The following is a 16,317-nucleotide window of genomic DNA, read 5'->3' as shown; positions in this document are numbered from 1 at the left end:
ACCTTGAAAACGTGATGCTCACCGAAGGAAACTGGTCATAAAGGACCACGCACTGTATGATTTCATTTGCAGGTAATGTCCAGAATAAGGAAATCCATAGAGATGGCAACTAGATTAGTGGTTGCCAGGGGCTACGATGGGGGCAGGGAAGCCATTGATCCTGTACACTTTAAGTGGATGAATTGTAGCCCAATAAAGCTGCTTTTAAAAAACACACAGGGATTCCCTGGTGGCGCAGTGGTTAAGAATCCGCCTGCCAATGCAGAGGACACGGGTTCGAGACCCGGTCTGGGAAGATCCCACATGCCACGGAGCAACTAAGCCTGTGCGCCACAAGTACTGAACCTGCGCTCTAGGGCCCACGAGCCACAACTACTGAAGCCCACGCGCCTAGAGCCCAGGCTCCGCAACGAGAATCCGCTGCAATGAGAAGCCACCGCAATGAGAAGCCCGCGCTCACCACAACTAGAGAAAGCCTGCGCACAGCTACGAAGACCCAGTGCAGCCAAAAATAAATAAATAGATGAATTTATACACACACACACACACACACTCCATCCCATTGCTTTTACTCTCAAGTTAGGAGTCTTTCCAGCAGGCTACGGAGCCCTGAATGGCTACAGAGTGACCCAGGGGAGGCTGTCTCCCCACTGCGATGCTTTTCTGTGCTCAGACTTTCTCTCAGATGCAGCTCACGTGGGTCTCCGCTCGGGTCTGCCCCTCCCCCAGCCCCACCCTCTCAGGGTACCCCGCCTTCTCCTTCATCAGGCTTATCACAGTTTGTGAAGCATCTTTGTTTTTGTTTCATCAGCATCTGGTTCTCTCACGAGACCCTAAGCTCCACTAAGCCCCGCACCAGATCTCTTCTGTCTGCAGCACCGAGCACGGTGCCTGGCACAGAGAAGTAAATATTAATCACGTTAACTAATATTAATGGAAATGCTAATTAGCTTCCATACACCTGTGGGGAATGCATCAATATTCAAATGCATGCAAAAATCATTATAATTGCTTTTCTTCTTAGCTGGGCATTAATTTCGTATAATTGCCCATCTTTTTTGAGTTGGAAGTAAACTTGGAGAGGTCGCTGTCATTGATTGCATTAGGTTAAAAAGCCCATAATCCCAGCTGACCTTTCGTCTATAAACCCCTGCTGTTGGCGGGAGGGGGAGGAGTAAGTCAGAAGCTTCGTAGAAACCCAGACAGAACTTGGGAATATCCACCTTCATTATCCTGTCTGCAAGGCAGGCCTCTGTCGGTATCTTGACATAAATTTATCCAAGTTGTCCGCTCATGTCAGTCTTGGGTTTCAAGATATTTATTATTTCTTTAGGGGTTTGTTACAAGAAGGTCAAAGAAGAGCATGACAGTGGGAGACTGATGTGAGGAGAACAAGATTTTCCAAGGATGCAGTCAGGTGATGCTTAGCAATGATGTTCTGTGACGGGGGCCCCGCCTGTTTGTTCGGGCTCAGACTGGTGGCTGAGCCAACAGAAATTGATTTCCTCACAGTTTGGGAGCCTGGAAGTCCAGGGTCAAGGTGTCAGCAGGGTTGGTTCCTTCTGAGGCCTCTCTCCTTGGCTTGCAGATGGCCGTCTTTTCCTTGTGTCCTCACGTGGTCACCCCTCTTTGTGTCTGTGTCCTAATCTCTTCTTATAACCAGTCATAGTGGGTTAGGGCCCATCCTAGTGACCTAATTGTACCATCATTGCCTCTCTAGAGACCCCGTCTCCAAATACAGTCATATTCTAAGGAACTGGGGGTTAGGACGCCAACATATTAATGTTGAGGTGGGAGCGGCACACAGTTCAGCACATCACACCAGCCATGTGAATAAAGGACAAGTTCGGGAGGACTCAGCATTTGTAACTCTTTCCAGAGTAGTAATGCCAACATTAGCTATTCCATGAATGATATTCTGATCAAAAGTAGAGAAAAACCACCATTACTCACAAGGCACACGCTCTCTTATCAGTATCACGTTTACTTACTGTCTAAACAGATTTGAGACTAGCTCTCACAGTTTTGATAAATCTGACCACATAGTCCTGGCACAACACAGATGCTTAGTGATGACAGCCATTCCAGCAGGTGTGCGGTGACACCTCCTTGTGGTTGTGATTTGCATTTCCCTGGTGATTAGTGATGCCGAGCGTCTTTCAATATGCCTGTGGCCATCTGGATGTCCTCTTTGGAAAAATGTCTATTGATTTCATTCTCCTGCCCATTTTTTTTTAATTTAAAATTTAAAATATTTATTTATTTATTTATTTTTGGCTGCATGGGGTCTTCGTTGCTGCGCGCGGGCTTTCTCTAGTTGTGGTGAGCGGGGGTTACTCTTCGCTGGGGTGCGTGGCCTTCTCATTGCAGTGGCTTCTCTTGTTGCGGAGCACGGGCTCCAGGTGTGCGGGCTTCAGTAGTTGTGGCACGTGGGTTCAGTAGTTGTGGCTCACGGGCTCTAGAGCACAGGTTCAGTAGTTGTGGCTTACGGGCTCAGTAGTTGGGGCACAGGGGCTTAGTTGCTCCGCGGCATGTGGGATCTTCCTGGACCAGGGCTGGAACCCGTGTCCCCTGCATTGGCAGGTGGATTCTTAACCACTGTGCCATCAGGGAAGCCCCTCCTGCCCATTTTTAATCAGACTTTGTTTTTTGTTATTGTTCTGTAAGTTCTTTATCTATTTTGGATATAGTTATCTATTAACTCCTTACCTGATACATGGTTTTCAAAAATATCCCATTCTGTAAGCTCTCTTTTCATTTTGTTAATGGTTTCTTTTGCTGGGCAGAAGCTTTGGAGTTGGATGTAGTCCCCTGTGTGGATTTTTGCTTTTGCTGCTTGTGCTCTTGGAATCATGTTAAAGAAACTCATTCCCAAGACCAATATTGATGAGCTCTTCCCTACATTTTCTTCTAGGAGCTTTATGGTATCAAGTCTTACATGTCAGTCTTTGGTCCTTTAACGAATTAATCAAAGATGTTTTTCATCAGCAGCTGTTTCCTGCTATTATAAACAAAGACTGCTCCTCCCTCATCTCACGGTAGGGCTTGATGCAGGGCTGTTCTTTTTCATCAGGCATTCTCATGTACTATATATATATATATTTTTTTTTTTTTTTTTGCGGTACGCGGGCCTCTCACTGCTGTGGCCTCTCCCGTTGCGGAGCACAGGCTCCGGACGCGCAGGCTCAGCGGTCATGGCTCACGGGCCCAGCCGCTCTGTGGCATGTGGGATCTTCCCGGACCGGGGCACGAACCCGCGTCCCCTGCATCGGCAGGCGGACTCTCAACCACTGCGCCACCAGGGAAGCCCCTCTCATGTACTTTTAGAGACAATTCCTCCCTCCTTACTTTTTAGCCCACTGAGTGGTGAGAGTTTTCAAGCCCTGAAGATTGACTAAGAGATATTTTTGGGCAAACAGGGCCATTGCACTTGCCTTTGATCTTTTCTCACCAGGATCCTAAGAGCTGCCTTCATAAATAGCGCTTCATCTGGCTAGTGGCTGGGGCTAAACTACCTTACTTGACATGTTATTAGTTGTTTTTTAATAATAATTGTTCTTTTTCTAAAATAATTAATTTTATTTTTGGCTGCATTGGGTCTTTGTTGCTGCACGTGGGCTTTCTCTAGTTGTGGCGAGCAGGGGCTACTCTTCATTGCGGTGTGCGGGCTTCTCACTGCGGTGGCTTCTCTTGTTGTGGAGCATGGGCTCTAGGTGCGCAGGCTTCAGTAGTTGTGGCTCACAAGCTCAGTAGTTGTGGCACACAGGCTTAGTTGCTCCGTGGCATGTGGGATCTTCCTGGACCAGGGCTTGAACCCATGTCCCCTGCATTGGCAGGTGGTTTCTTAACCACTGCACCACCAGGGAAGCCCTTTTGTTAGTTTTTGATTTAACAACAAACAAACAAAAAATTTTGCCTGTAGGATTTTCCTTTGCAGAAGAACTAGAAAAAAAAAACCCCATTTGGTCCACGCAGTTTATGGAGCCATTTGTATTTGCCAAGCATGGTGCAAGGTGCTAGCTGGGCTGGAACTTATCTTTGATTCCAGATCAAGTCTCTCCCTTCAATGATGAAAAATCTCTAGATGTTTCTCAAAGTGTGGCCCAAAGATTTCTTTCAGTCAATTGAGACACTTGTTAAAAATTCAGAGGAGAATTATCTTATGAACATATCTATGAAACTCAATTTCCCCCATAGTTCAAAAAAAAAAAAAGTAAAAAATGCACACTTCATTTTCAGCCAGTGAAGATAAACTCTAGCATAGAGGTAAAATGCTGACAAAAGCAATGGAGCTCCTCCTAGAGCAGGAGGAGACGGAGACGCTGAGGAGAGACCCAAATGGCGACAGTCCAGGTGCTGCAAGTCTCGGAAAATACCAGCAAAAATGCAGTTCTGTAAGGTAAGAGAACTGACGAGCAAAAGCTTTTCACCTGCTGCTGCAATGTGGCCAGAGAAATGGAGGGTGACAAATGCTCCCCTGGAACCATTCCAACGTACAGAAGTCTACACAAAGGATCATGAAGACACGCCACACGACAGGAAAAAGTCTGTTCTTGCTGCAGTGGACAGAAGGCAAGACTTTGCGTCACGAGACCCTGCAAGGCTAGAAGGCTACCTGAACGTCCCTTCCCACCTACAGGACTGTCTGGACGGTGGTTGGTACAGAGCCCTAACTCATTCGGTAATGAGTCATAAAAATATATAGAAGCAGCACAACATCTACCTAAACAGACTAAGAGGAAAAAGTGAGAAAGACAGCAGCCAAACGTTCCACAAAGAGTCACTCAGATACTCTGCAAGGTGCATCAGTTTCCTGTTGCTGCTGTAACAACTTACCACGAAACAAGTGGCTTATTTTGAAGGCCAGGAGTCACAAAATGGGCTAAAATGGAGATGCCAGTACGGCTGTGTTCCTTTCTGGAGGGCTGAGGGGAGAAGTGTTTTCTTGTCTTTTCCAGCTTCTAGAGGCTGCCTGCTTTCCTTAGTTCACGGCCTCTTTCTCCACATTTAAAGCCAGCAATGGCCCGTTGAGTTTTTTATCATGTTGCATCACCCTGACCTCTTCTACCTCGTGCTTCCACATTTAAGGACCCCTGTGAGTACATTAAGCCCCGCCAGATAATCTAGGGTAGTCTTCCCGTTTTAAGGTCATCTGATTAGCAACATGAATCCATTTGCAACATTCACTCCCCTTTATTATATAACGTAACGTATGCACAGTTTCCACTAATTAGGACGTGACTACCTTTGGCGGGGACTGGGGTCATTATCCTGCCGACCACACCAGAGTATACACGAGAAAATTGCAAACAAACGTTTCACTAGGCATTTTTTTTTTTCAAAAAATTAATGAAACAACTGCAACTAAGGAAGACGATAAGTAAAATATTCAAAATCTCAAGTGAGAGAGAAAGAGGGATAAAGCAAAAGCTGACAGCACTTGGGAAAGAAGCAGAAGAAAAGAGTTAAACCATCTTGGAAACGTAGATGGAGTTGGAAGGAGAAAGGGGAGACTGCCACAGTAAATACTGCCCAAAATAAAGGTAATAAAAAATAATAAAGCTGTGGTCTACAGCTGACATAAGAAGCAGAAAAAAAAAAAAGGAAAAACCAAAAAGAGACCATTTTAAAACAGGGTATGGAGGGAACGGTGCACAAGCTATGAAAGGTGACTGCTACATCCAGGTAATTGGAGTCCCTGAGGAAGAAACCCAGACAGGAACACAAGAACTATTAGAAGATACAATTCAAGAGAACTTCTTTGAAGTAAAAGAAGACGTGAATCTATGTAACGAAAGAACGTACTACATGACTCAAAGCATTCAACACTGAAACGTTTCTAGTTTGTTACTAAACTTCAAAGATAAAGAAAAAATTCCTTTGGGCAGCCATGCAAGTAAAGGAAGACTCTTAGAAGGAAAAAGTCCAAGTAGGTCTCAGATGTTTTCACAGTAACACTCAAAGCCGAGAGAGAGAGAGAGAGAGAGAGAGAGAGAGAGAGAGAGGGAGAGAGGGAGGGAGGGAGGGAGGGAGGGAGGGGGGGAGGGGGGAGGGAGGGAGGGAGAGAGGGAGGGAGGGAGGGAGGGAGGGAGGGGGGAGGGAGGGAGGGAGGGGGGAGGGAGGGAGGGAGGGAGGGAGGGAGGGGGGAGAGAGGGAGAGAGAGGGAGAGGGAGGGAGGGAGGGAGGGAGGGAGGGAGGGGGGAGAGAGGGAGAGACAGAGACAGAGATAGAGACGGGGAGAGAGAGAGAGAGAGAGAGAGAGAGGGAGGGAGGGAGGGAGGGAGGGGGAGAGAGGGAAGGGGGAGAGAGGGAGAGAGAGAGAGAGAGAGAGAGAGGGAGGGAGAGAGAGAGGGAGGGAGGGAGGGAGGGAGGGAGGGAGGGAGGGAGGGGGGAGAGAGGGAGAGACACAGACAGAGAGACAGAGATAGAGACGGAGAGAGAGAGAAATCCTTACAATATTCCCATGGAAAGAGGGTGTGCGCCATGATTTTACATCCAGCCAAACCATCCTTGAAGTGTAAACACTACCACGAAAATGCCTCTTGCTAAGAAAATGTCATTCTATGAGTCCTTCTTGGGCCAATTACCAGATCTACTTTAGCCAAGCAGCTTGTGACCAGAAAAAGAAGGAAATGTTTCAAATTCTTTTCATGAAAAGAGCATAAGCTTGATATTAATACCCAACAGACTGCAATAGTAGCAGACAGGATACAAGCATCACTAGTTACCACGAATGATAATAGTGACAACAATAATAAACTGTCAGCTACTTTCACTCATGAATGTAGATGCAAAATTTCTAAATAAAATATCATACGAGTGAATGAATCTACTAACATTTTCAAATACATCATGACCAAGTACTTTATTATGGAATATAAAAACAATCCAATTAGAAGAAATCTAATAAAATAATATAATTTAAAGGGAAAGGAAAAGTTCAACTTCATTTTATGCTAAAAGGGTATTTAAACATTTTCAACATCCATTCTAATTTTATAAAAGGCATCCAAAGAAATAGGGATAGCTGGATACTACCTTATCCACCACAGGCACCTATTAAAACATATTTACCCCAGCTCAAAATCCAGGGTCAGGGACTTCCCTGGTGGTGCAGTGGTTAAGAATCTGCCTGCCAATGCAGGGGACACAGGTTCAAGCCCTGGTCCGGGAAGATCGCACATGCTGCGGAGCAACTAAGCCCGTGTGCCGCAACTGAAGCCCGCGTACCTAGAGCCAGTGCTCTGAAACAAGAGAAGCCACCGCAATGAGAAGCCTGCGCACCAAAACAAAGAGTAGCCTCTGCTCACCGCAACTAGAGAAAGCCCACACGCAGCAACGAATACCCAACACAGCCAAAAATAATAATAATAAAAAAATCCAGGGTCATTCTTTCTTTTTTTAAATAGCAAGAAGATGTTTTATTTTATTATTTTTATTTTTTCCTTGTCTATAAATAATGTTTTATTGAAACACAGTTACACTCCTTTATTTACATTTTACTGTGGCTGCTTTTTGGCTACAATGACTGAGCTGAGTAGATACAATAGACATCATATGGCAAATCTAAAATATTTACTCTCTGGCCCATTATACAAGTTTGCCAACCCCTGCTCTAGAAAAGCAGAATTTTTTTTTTTTTTTTGACACATGTATGCCGGGAGGTATACTTTTTTTTTTAAAACATCTTTATTGGAGTATAATTGCTTTACATTGTTGTGTTAATTTCTGCTGTATAAAAAAGTGAATCAGCTATACATATACATATGTCCCCATATCCCTTCTCTCTTGCGTTTCCCTCCCACCCTCCCTATCCCACACCTCCAGGTGGTCACAAGCACCGAGCTGATCTCCCTGTGCTATGCGGCTGCTGCCACTAGCTATCTATTTTACGTTTGGTAGTGTATATATGTCCATGCCGCTCTCTCACTTCAACCCAGTTAACCCTGCCCCCTCTCCATGTCCTCAACTTCGTTCTCCATGTCTGTGTCTTTATTCCTGTCCTGCCCTTACGTTCATCGGAACCATTTTTTTAGATTCCATATATATGTGTTAGCATACAGTATTTGTTTTTCTCTTTGTGGCTTACTTCACTCAGTATGACAGACTCTGGGTCCATCCACCTCACTACAAATAACTCAATTTCGTTTCTTTTTTATGGCTGAGTAATATTCCACTGTATATATGTGCCACATCTTCTTTATCCATTCATCTGTTGATGGACACTTAAGTTGCTTCCATGTCCTGGCTATTGTAAATAGAGCTGCAATGAACATTGTGGTACATGCCTCTTTTTGAATTATGGTTTTCTCAGGGCATGTGCCCAGTAGTGGGATTGCTGGGTCGTATGGTAGTTCTATTTGTAGTTTCTCCAGGGTCATTCTTAACAGCAATCCCCCAGAAGCATTTCCACTGAAGTCGGTAACATATTAATGATGGCTGCTCTCACTGTTGCTGTGATTTCACAATGCACTGGAGATTCCAGCCCATGCAAGTGGAGGGGGAGACACCACCTAGAGTCTTGCCAAAGAGATCGAATGCGGGTCTAATCAAGCCTCTGGATCCAGATGCCACTTTGCAGGAAATACAGAGACTGGAGCAACCTGCTGAAGGGCATGCAGTCGGCCAAAAACACCCTGGAGTTTCCACAGTGAAACTGCAAGAAAAAGGGAGCGAAGGGAAATCCCGAGATGAACTGAGACTTAAACATAATTTTTAAAGTGGACAAGACTGAGTTATAGGGTCCTGGGGACGCACTCTGGGTGAATCAGTCTTTTCCAGAAATGCAAGGAAGCCCTAGGAACACGGCCAAGAAACCCTTGCCCACGAGCCCAGGAGACAGACATGTATGGGGGTACCACCTGCCGTGTTGCTGGTGAGCGCCTCAAACTGCGAACGAGCTAAGTGCCCATCAGTGGGAGAACCGATAAACGGGTTGCTTCTTCACCCAGAGGAATGTTACGCAGCAATTAAACAGAGGAACCAGAGCCACACATGTCAATGTGGATGAATCTGAGAAACAGGACAGAATGAAGAAACGTGCAGAAAGACTTGCACAGAAGGCTGCCTTCAATCTATGGGGCTGCAGAAGTGGAAAAGAGTACCCTATAAAAGCCATGGAAACACCTCTGTGTGTTAATAGCAAAAAAACATAAAAACAGGCCCCCGAATGACGCATACCAATTTCTGAGAGCATCTGCCTATGGGGAGGGGAAGGGAGGAGGGTCGGGGGGAAGATGTGGGGGGCTTTGGTTACAGGCATACGATGTTATCTCTTTAAAAATGAAAAGACCTGAAATATACACAGCAAAAAGGATTTGACAGAGATCAAAAAAAAAGGAAGGAATGCACGGAAGTGATGGCTGTACAAGCCAGAAGGGTGGTCCCTTTGTGGGGTGAAGGAGGACTTGCAGCCCATGTAGATGAGGGCTTCGGAGGCCATTCACGACCCGGGTGTCCTGTACAAGGGCGTCTGCCTTAAAATCACTCCTGAAGCTGTGTGTCTCTTTTGTGTGTTTTTCTGCGCCCATGTTTTATATTACAATAAAAGTGTTAAAATCTGCATGGCATAAAACAGCACGCAAGTCAAACGTCGAAGTCAGATTGTGACACCGTGTTGGCCACTTATATCAGAAGCAAAGGGCTGACGGATTGTATAAAGAGTTCTTCCAGGTTAGTAAGAAACAGAGCAGCTGTTTATTAGAAAAATTGACAAACTATACGAAGACAGAGTTAAAACATCGTTTACGTGACACTCAGCTTCACTCGCCGTGGGATGGGCGCTGCGGCCCGTCGGCCTTTGGGTCCCCTCCTTTCTGGCCCAGGTGCCTCTGAGGTCACGGGACAGGCTCTGGCAGAAGTGAAACATGTCACTTGCTGGTGGCAGTATTTAAATGCCTGTAGGAGGGGCTCCAGGGCCCTCTTCCCCACCCATGTGGCCGTGGCAGCACTCACCATGGAGGCACAAGAACGGGCCATCACACGGAGGGCAGCTGCCTGGACGGTCACCGAGGCCCCCCAGGCACTCTGGGGCAACTAAGACACCAGCACTTTCCATCTTCAGCCACTGAAGTTTTGGGGCTGTTTGTTGCCGCAGCCTAACCTGGCCTGTTCTCGGGAGTGTGTGCAGGGGCTACAGACGTTCTCGCCTTTGACAGTGGTTATCCTGGCCCACACTCGGGAGAAAAATGCTGCTGTTCTACAAACTGCAGAGGCTTCTCAATGTAGCTGATAAGAGGGAAAAAAGGCCAACCAGCTAAGCAACGCTGAAGATCTTCATATTTCAAATACACCACAGACAACTCGTCTTGGTGACCACACGACTGCCATCTATTCTGTCATCCCCACAAGTGCACTCTATCACGAAAGAAACAGGTGACACTGTTTCCCCCCTACTTATTTATTCAACAAATATTCACTGAGTCTGGCACACTTCTGGGTGATAGATGGGAGAATAAAGAAAGTGAAAATGCCTGCTGGTCCTGAGTTCACATTCTAGCAGGGGAGACACAGACAATACACAAACACAGCACATAAATAAAGGGCAGAGCACGACGGAAGGTGTCACGGGCTATGGCGAAAACAGGGCAGGATAAAAATGATGGGGAACGCTGGCGGCAAGGTTGGTATTTGGAATGAGTGGTCAAGAGAGAATTTATTGAGAGAGGTGACATTTGAGCAAAGATTTGAAGGGGGAGAGATGCTGAGCCATCCAGCCGTCAAGGAAGTGTGCTCTAAGCAGATGAAGTGGCCTGTGCAAAGGCCCTGGGGTGCTAGAGGGACGGCAAAGAGGCTGGAATGGGACGAATGAGAGCACGTGGGAGAAAAAGGGCAGAGAGAGAGAGAGACAGACCAGCGGGAGGACCCGCTAATCCAGCAGGTGGAGGCAGAGATCCTGCCTCTCCGATTCTGGGTTCGTATTTTCCAAGCTGGAGCTACAAGATTTCCTGATGGTTTGGCTGTGAAATCTTAGAGAAACAGTCAAGAGTGTCTCCAACGTTTTATCCTGAGCAGCTGCAAACAGGAGACGACATCAACGCAGAGGGGACGGGTCTGGGTGCCGGGGCCTCGGAGGAAGACCTGGGGCTCAGTTTTGGACACGTCAACATGAGTTGACCGTTAGCTGTTATACTTGTCTCTTGTGGCTTCCCTAACAAATTTCCACAAACTAGGAGGTTTAAGACAACAGAAATTTCTTCCGTCACAGTCCTGGGGACCGGAAGTCCAAGTCCAGCAGGGCCACGCTCCCTCTGGGGGTGGATCTGTTCCAGGCCCCTTCTGACTCTGGTGGCACCAGCGCTTCTGGGCTGGTGCCGGTCCCACACCTGTCGCTGCCTCTGTGGTCACACTGCTTCCTCCTTCTGTCTGTGTGTCTCTCCTTTGTGTGTCTTGGAAGGACGCTCGTCATTGGATTTGGGGCCCATTGGGATAATCCAGGATGATCTCCTCATCTCCAGATCCTTAGTAACAGCTACCAAGCCCTTTTTCCAAATAAGGCCACAATCACAGAGTCCAGAGGTTAGGACATGGACATATCTTTGTGGGGGGGCACCCTTCAGCCCACTATGTGTCACCAGTGGTTTAAGGTGGGTCTTTCAGTGGGGAGATCATACCGGGATCAGGTAAAGCTCTCACTGTAACAGCACAGGTTTGACGGGCACAGTAAGGCAAGGATCTAGGAGGAGTTTTGATAAAGACACAGTTGTTTGGTGGGCAAATGCTCTGCCCACTTGAGCAGTCGCATGTCCTGGAAGGGGTCTGTTGGGGAATCTGTGGTTCGGATAAGTCGATTCTGAAGAAGTTCCTGAAGCGAGTGATGAGGTCCTTTACTGCATCACAGCCACACAGCTGAGCAGGAAGTCCCAGTTCTTGGTTCTGATACTTCAGCCAGGGGCCTAGAGATGGACTCCGCCCTCACAGGGGCAAGATGGGCAGCCCCGGCCTCCCTTCTCTGGGCCAAAGTCTCGGCGGGGGGTGGAGGTGGGCATGTGAGACAAAGAGAAGGCTGGTGACAGACAGCCTTTGTGGCACCGCTGTTGGGACCCTCGGCAATACTGCTTCTCCCAGGGGTCCCCCAGCCCCTCAATGCAGGGGCCCTGTGGCAGGTGGGCAATGACATCACCATTCAACCCAGTGCAGCCATCCAACTGAAGGCTTCAAGTGCTATTAGGAATGACTTTCACGTCTGTAACGCCAGACGAGACCTTCAGATCACTTGCTAGAACTCCCGCATTCTTAGGTGAGGAGGCCCAGAGACATAAGAACAAGGATCTCGTTATTGACATCTCGTTATTGACAAGGATCTCGTTATTGACATCTCCTTATTGACAAGGATCTCCTTATTGACATCTCGTTATTGACATTTCTGCCACGCCTACCTTCAAACCCAACGGACCAACCCTCAAAGCAGAAGAGTGTTCTGGGTGAGGGGTTTGACTCACAAGCAACAGAGACGGAATCTGGTTCACGCCCCGGAGGCTGCTTTGCCGATAACAGCACCTCAAACTCTAAACAGCAAGGACCTCCTGACAGCACAGGGAACTATATTCAATATCTTGTAAGAACCTATAATGGAAAAGACTCTGAAAAAGAATATACGTATATATAACTGAATCACTTTGCTGTACACTTGAAACTAACACAACACTGTAAATCAACTCTACTTCCATTAAAAAACAAAAACAAAAACAGGGCTTCCCTGGTGGTGCAGTGGTTAAGAATCCGCCTGCCGATGCAGGGGACACGGGTTCCAGCCCTGGTCCGGGAAGATCCCACATGCCGCGGAGCAAGTAAGCCCATGCGCCACAACTACCGAGCCCGCGCTCTAGAGCTCGCGAGCCACAACTACTGAGCCCACATGCCACAACTACTGAAGCCCGTGCTCCTAGAGCCCGTGCTCTGCAACAAGAGAAGCCTGCGCACCACAATGAACAGTAGCCCCCGCTCGCCGCAACTAGAGAAAGCCTGCGCACGCAGCAACGAAGACCCAATGCAGAAAAATAAAACCAAAAATAAATAAATAAATTAAAAACAAAAAAACAACGCCCCCAACTTGCACTGGAAGACGCCGAAGTCCCCACCGTGGGGCACCGCTTGGATCCCACACGCTGGGTTTGCCTCTATGGTTGGCTCTGGACACTGGACAAAGCTGCCCTACCATGGCCACTCTTGGCAGGAGGGACCCAGGACGTCCCTTTTCCTTGGCCTCCTGGCATCGACTCCAAGACTAGAGAAACTGGAGCCCAGGCCACAAGCCCTTGCCCACTTTCCAGTCTGTCTGCGGGAGGTCGAGGCCCCGTGCCCAGTTCCCCAGACACACAGGAGAGGCGCAGGTGGGGCGACCAGAGTTCACGGCCATGTTCACCGTGAGAAGCGGGATGCGCCCATGTGACATAGTGACAAACACAATAACTATCTTCCTCAACTACAGGAAGACCCTGAAGAGACTGCGGTCCGTTCCAGACCCCTGCAGTGGAGCAAGTCACATGGACTTTGCGGTTTCCCAGGGCATAGAAAAGTGATGTTTACACTACACTGGAGTCTATTAAGTGTGCAAGAGCATTACGTCTAGAAAAACAATAGGCATACCTTAATTTAAAAAAATACTGCTAAAAAATGCCAGCCCTCATCTGAGCTTCCAGCGAGTCCTAAAGTTTTTGCTGGTGGGGGGGGTCTTGCCTCTGCATTGGTGGCTGCTGACTGATTGGGGTCGGGGGGTTGCTGACGGCTGGGGTGGCTGCGGAAATTTCTTAAAATAGGACAACAATGAAGTTCGCCGCATAGATTGACTCTTCCGTTTACGAACCATTCCTCTGTAACCTGCAGTGCCGTTTGAGAGCATTTTACCCACAGCAGAACTACTTTCAAAATTCAATCCTCTCAAACCCTGCTGCTGCCTGACCAACTGAGTTTATGTAATATTCTAAATCCTTAGCTGTCACCTCAACAACAGATTAAGTTCAGCGTCTTACACGGGCACAGTTCCTGGCGCCCCGCAACTATGACAATAGTAACATCAAAGACGGACCACAGATCACCATAAGTATAATAATAATAAAAAGTTTGAAGTACTGCCAGATTTACCGCCATGTGACGCAGAGGCACGCAGTGAGCCCACGCCATTGGAGGAACGGCGCCCACAGACTGACGGGACTTGGGGTGGCCACAGACCTTCGATGTGTAAAAACCCACAGTATCTGCAAAGTGCAATGAAGCAAAGCCCAATAGGACGGGGTGCGCCTGCGCAGCGTCGGTGGCGTCACGCTCTTACGCTAAAACTCAGCGCATCGCTTGCAATGCAAACCAGAGTCCCGTCCCCTGGTGACGGCTCGCTGGCGGGCTCCAGCCGGTCTGCCGGGGCTCAGCTCGCCCTGGCACCTCCCACCCTCAGCTCCCTGTTTGCTGCTGCTGCTTCTTTTTTTAGGTAAAATTTACATACAGTGAAATGCACAAGTCTTAAGTGTTAGGATCTGAAGAGCATTGACAAGTGCACACACCTGTGTCAGCCAAACCCCTCTCAAGACATAGAACTTTCCATCACCCAGTTATTCTCTCAGGTCCCTCCCCGTCTCCATCCACCCCCAGAAGCAAGTACTGATTTACTTCCGTCAATTAGGATTTGTTTGGCCCGTTCCGGAATCTCACATCAGTGGATGCGACAGTATGCACTTTTGGTGCCTAGCTTCCGTCACTTAGCAAGACGTTCGTGACATTCATCGCTGCTGCTGTGCGCATTAGCAGCTCGTCTGTGACTTCTACTCACTGCGGCAGGATCAAGGGGTCCATAATGGACCCACAGAGAGCCTGGGAAATTCACTGCTTTGAACAAGGATTTTTCTGATCCCGGAGACTGGCTGAGGAACGGGGGATGGGGGCCATTGTGCCCTCCAAACCCATTACAGTCAGACCCCCTTTCGTCTCTTTTTACACAGTGACGCTTTGGCTAAGGCTGTGTTTCGGGAGAAAAAGAAGAGTTCCTCCTCCAGAACATCATTTGAGAAACACGGACTGGAAACGTCAGGTCAACTCTTTTTCTCTGAACTGAGCACATCCTCCAGCTAGAAACCATTTCACAGTCAAGAGCTTGAGATTTTAGAAAATCAACGAACAAACGTTTGGCCGCGCAGCGTGGGCGCAGAAGCCCGTGAGACTCAGCGGAAGGTCCCCCAGACCCCGGCACAAGGCTGTACCTGCAGGGGCCGCGGTCCAGCTGGTGACGCCGCTGCCCGGAATACTGCTGCTTGTCCCTGGCGAGCTGCACTCGTCCTGCTCAGAGAGCTCATGTCTCGTGGAACATTCCAGAAGCCTGAGGAGCCCTCCCGGAGCTGTGAGATAGGAAAGGCGGGGAGATTAGAGGCAGCTGACAGTGCAGTGTTCACAGCGGGGGTGTTGCAGAGGAAACACTTGCGCGTTTCTAAACAATTTTTAGGCTTTCTGGGCAAACATCTCTGAAACATGGGATCCTGATTAAGAACAAGCTTTGGAAGTTAACTGGCAACTGTGTAGAGGGTGAGAGGTTCCCCTAATCGTGCAGGGCGAAGAGGCGGGCTCCAGGACCTGGAGACGCTGGGCTTCCGTGGCCCCTGGAGGGGGGATTCCATGCAGAAGGGCTGGAAGGAGGACCCGGCTCGCCCCACGCCCCTGGGGCCCCTCCCAGGCACTCTCCGAGGTTTTCGCCATGGCCGCACCCCACTTCTGGGTGCACATTTATATTAAGGGGTATCACGTAGGGTGTGGGCTGAGGATACAGGAAGCATGGCTCCCGTGAGGGTCTCTCTTACACGAGCGTCAGCGGCTCTCAGTCCTGCCTGCTGCTGGGGGGTGGGAGGGTTCTCCATGCTCCACGACGTCACTCGGGACCCAAGGTCCTTCCGTTTCGTTGCTCCCTTCCCCTCAGATTCCGTCCACATCCAATACCGTGGAAGCGGCACTGCTCCCACGTCCGCCTTCCTGCATTTGGAGAGGAAGGAAAAACGCCAACCTCCGAAACAGGCGCTTTGCCTTAGGCCGGAGCCCTGCACGCCCCTTCTGCTCACACCCCATTGGTCCCTCAGAGTCACATGACCACATGGAGCTGAAAGGGAGGCTGGGAGGTGTAGTCTCCGCGGGTGGCCATGTGCTCATGGCTAAAGCTCCGCTTACACGGGAAAAGGAGAGAGAATCTGGGGAGACAGGCAGCGGTCTTTGCAGGAAGTCCTTGAGGGACGGCTGAACGATGTCAGCCCCAGGCAGGTGTTTCTTCTCTCCTGCCAGAGTGAGGCTACTTCTCATCCATTCTTTTTTTTTTTTAATTGAACGAAAGATTCTTTAAATTCTACA

At 48.5% G+C, this 16,317-nt stretch overlaps 1 long non-coding RNA gene across 3 annotated transcripts in view; it reads right to left on the bottom strand.

The window, feature by feature from the left end:
* Positions 1 to 16,003, bottom strand: part of LOC115847095 (uncharacterized) — a 175,723-nt gene extending 159,720 nt beyond the window's left edge. For all 3 annotated transcript variants that reach the window (XR_009558913.1, XR_009558910.1, XR_009558914.1), the window contains exons 1-2: positions 15,780 to 16,003; positions 15,189 to 15,323 (exon numbers count right to left, since the gene is read on the bottom strand). This is a non-coding gene — a long non-coding RNA (uncharacterized lncRNA). The remainder of the gene's footprint in view (positions 1 to 15,188; positions 15,324 to 15,779) is intronic.
* Positions 16,004 to 16,317: the final 314 nt, after the last annotated feature.

This window comes from Globicephala melas, chromosome 15, assembly GCF_963455315.2.
Source record: "Globicephala melas chromosome 15, mGloMel1.2, whole genome shotgun sequence".
NCBI classification, from domain to species: Eukaryota; Metazoa; Chordata; class Mammalia; order Artiodactyla; family Delphinidae; genus Globicephala; species Globicephala melas.
This window is presented reverse-complemented; position numbering and strand designations above follow the sequence as displayed.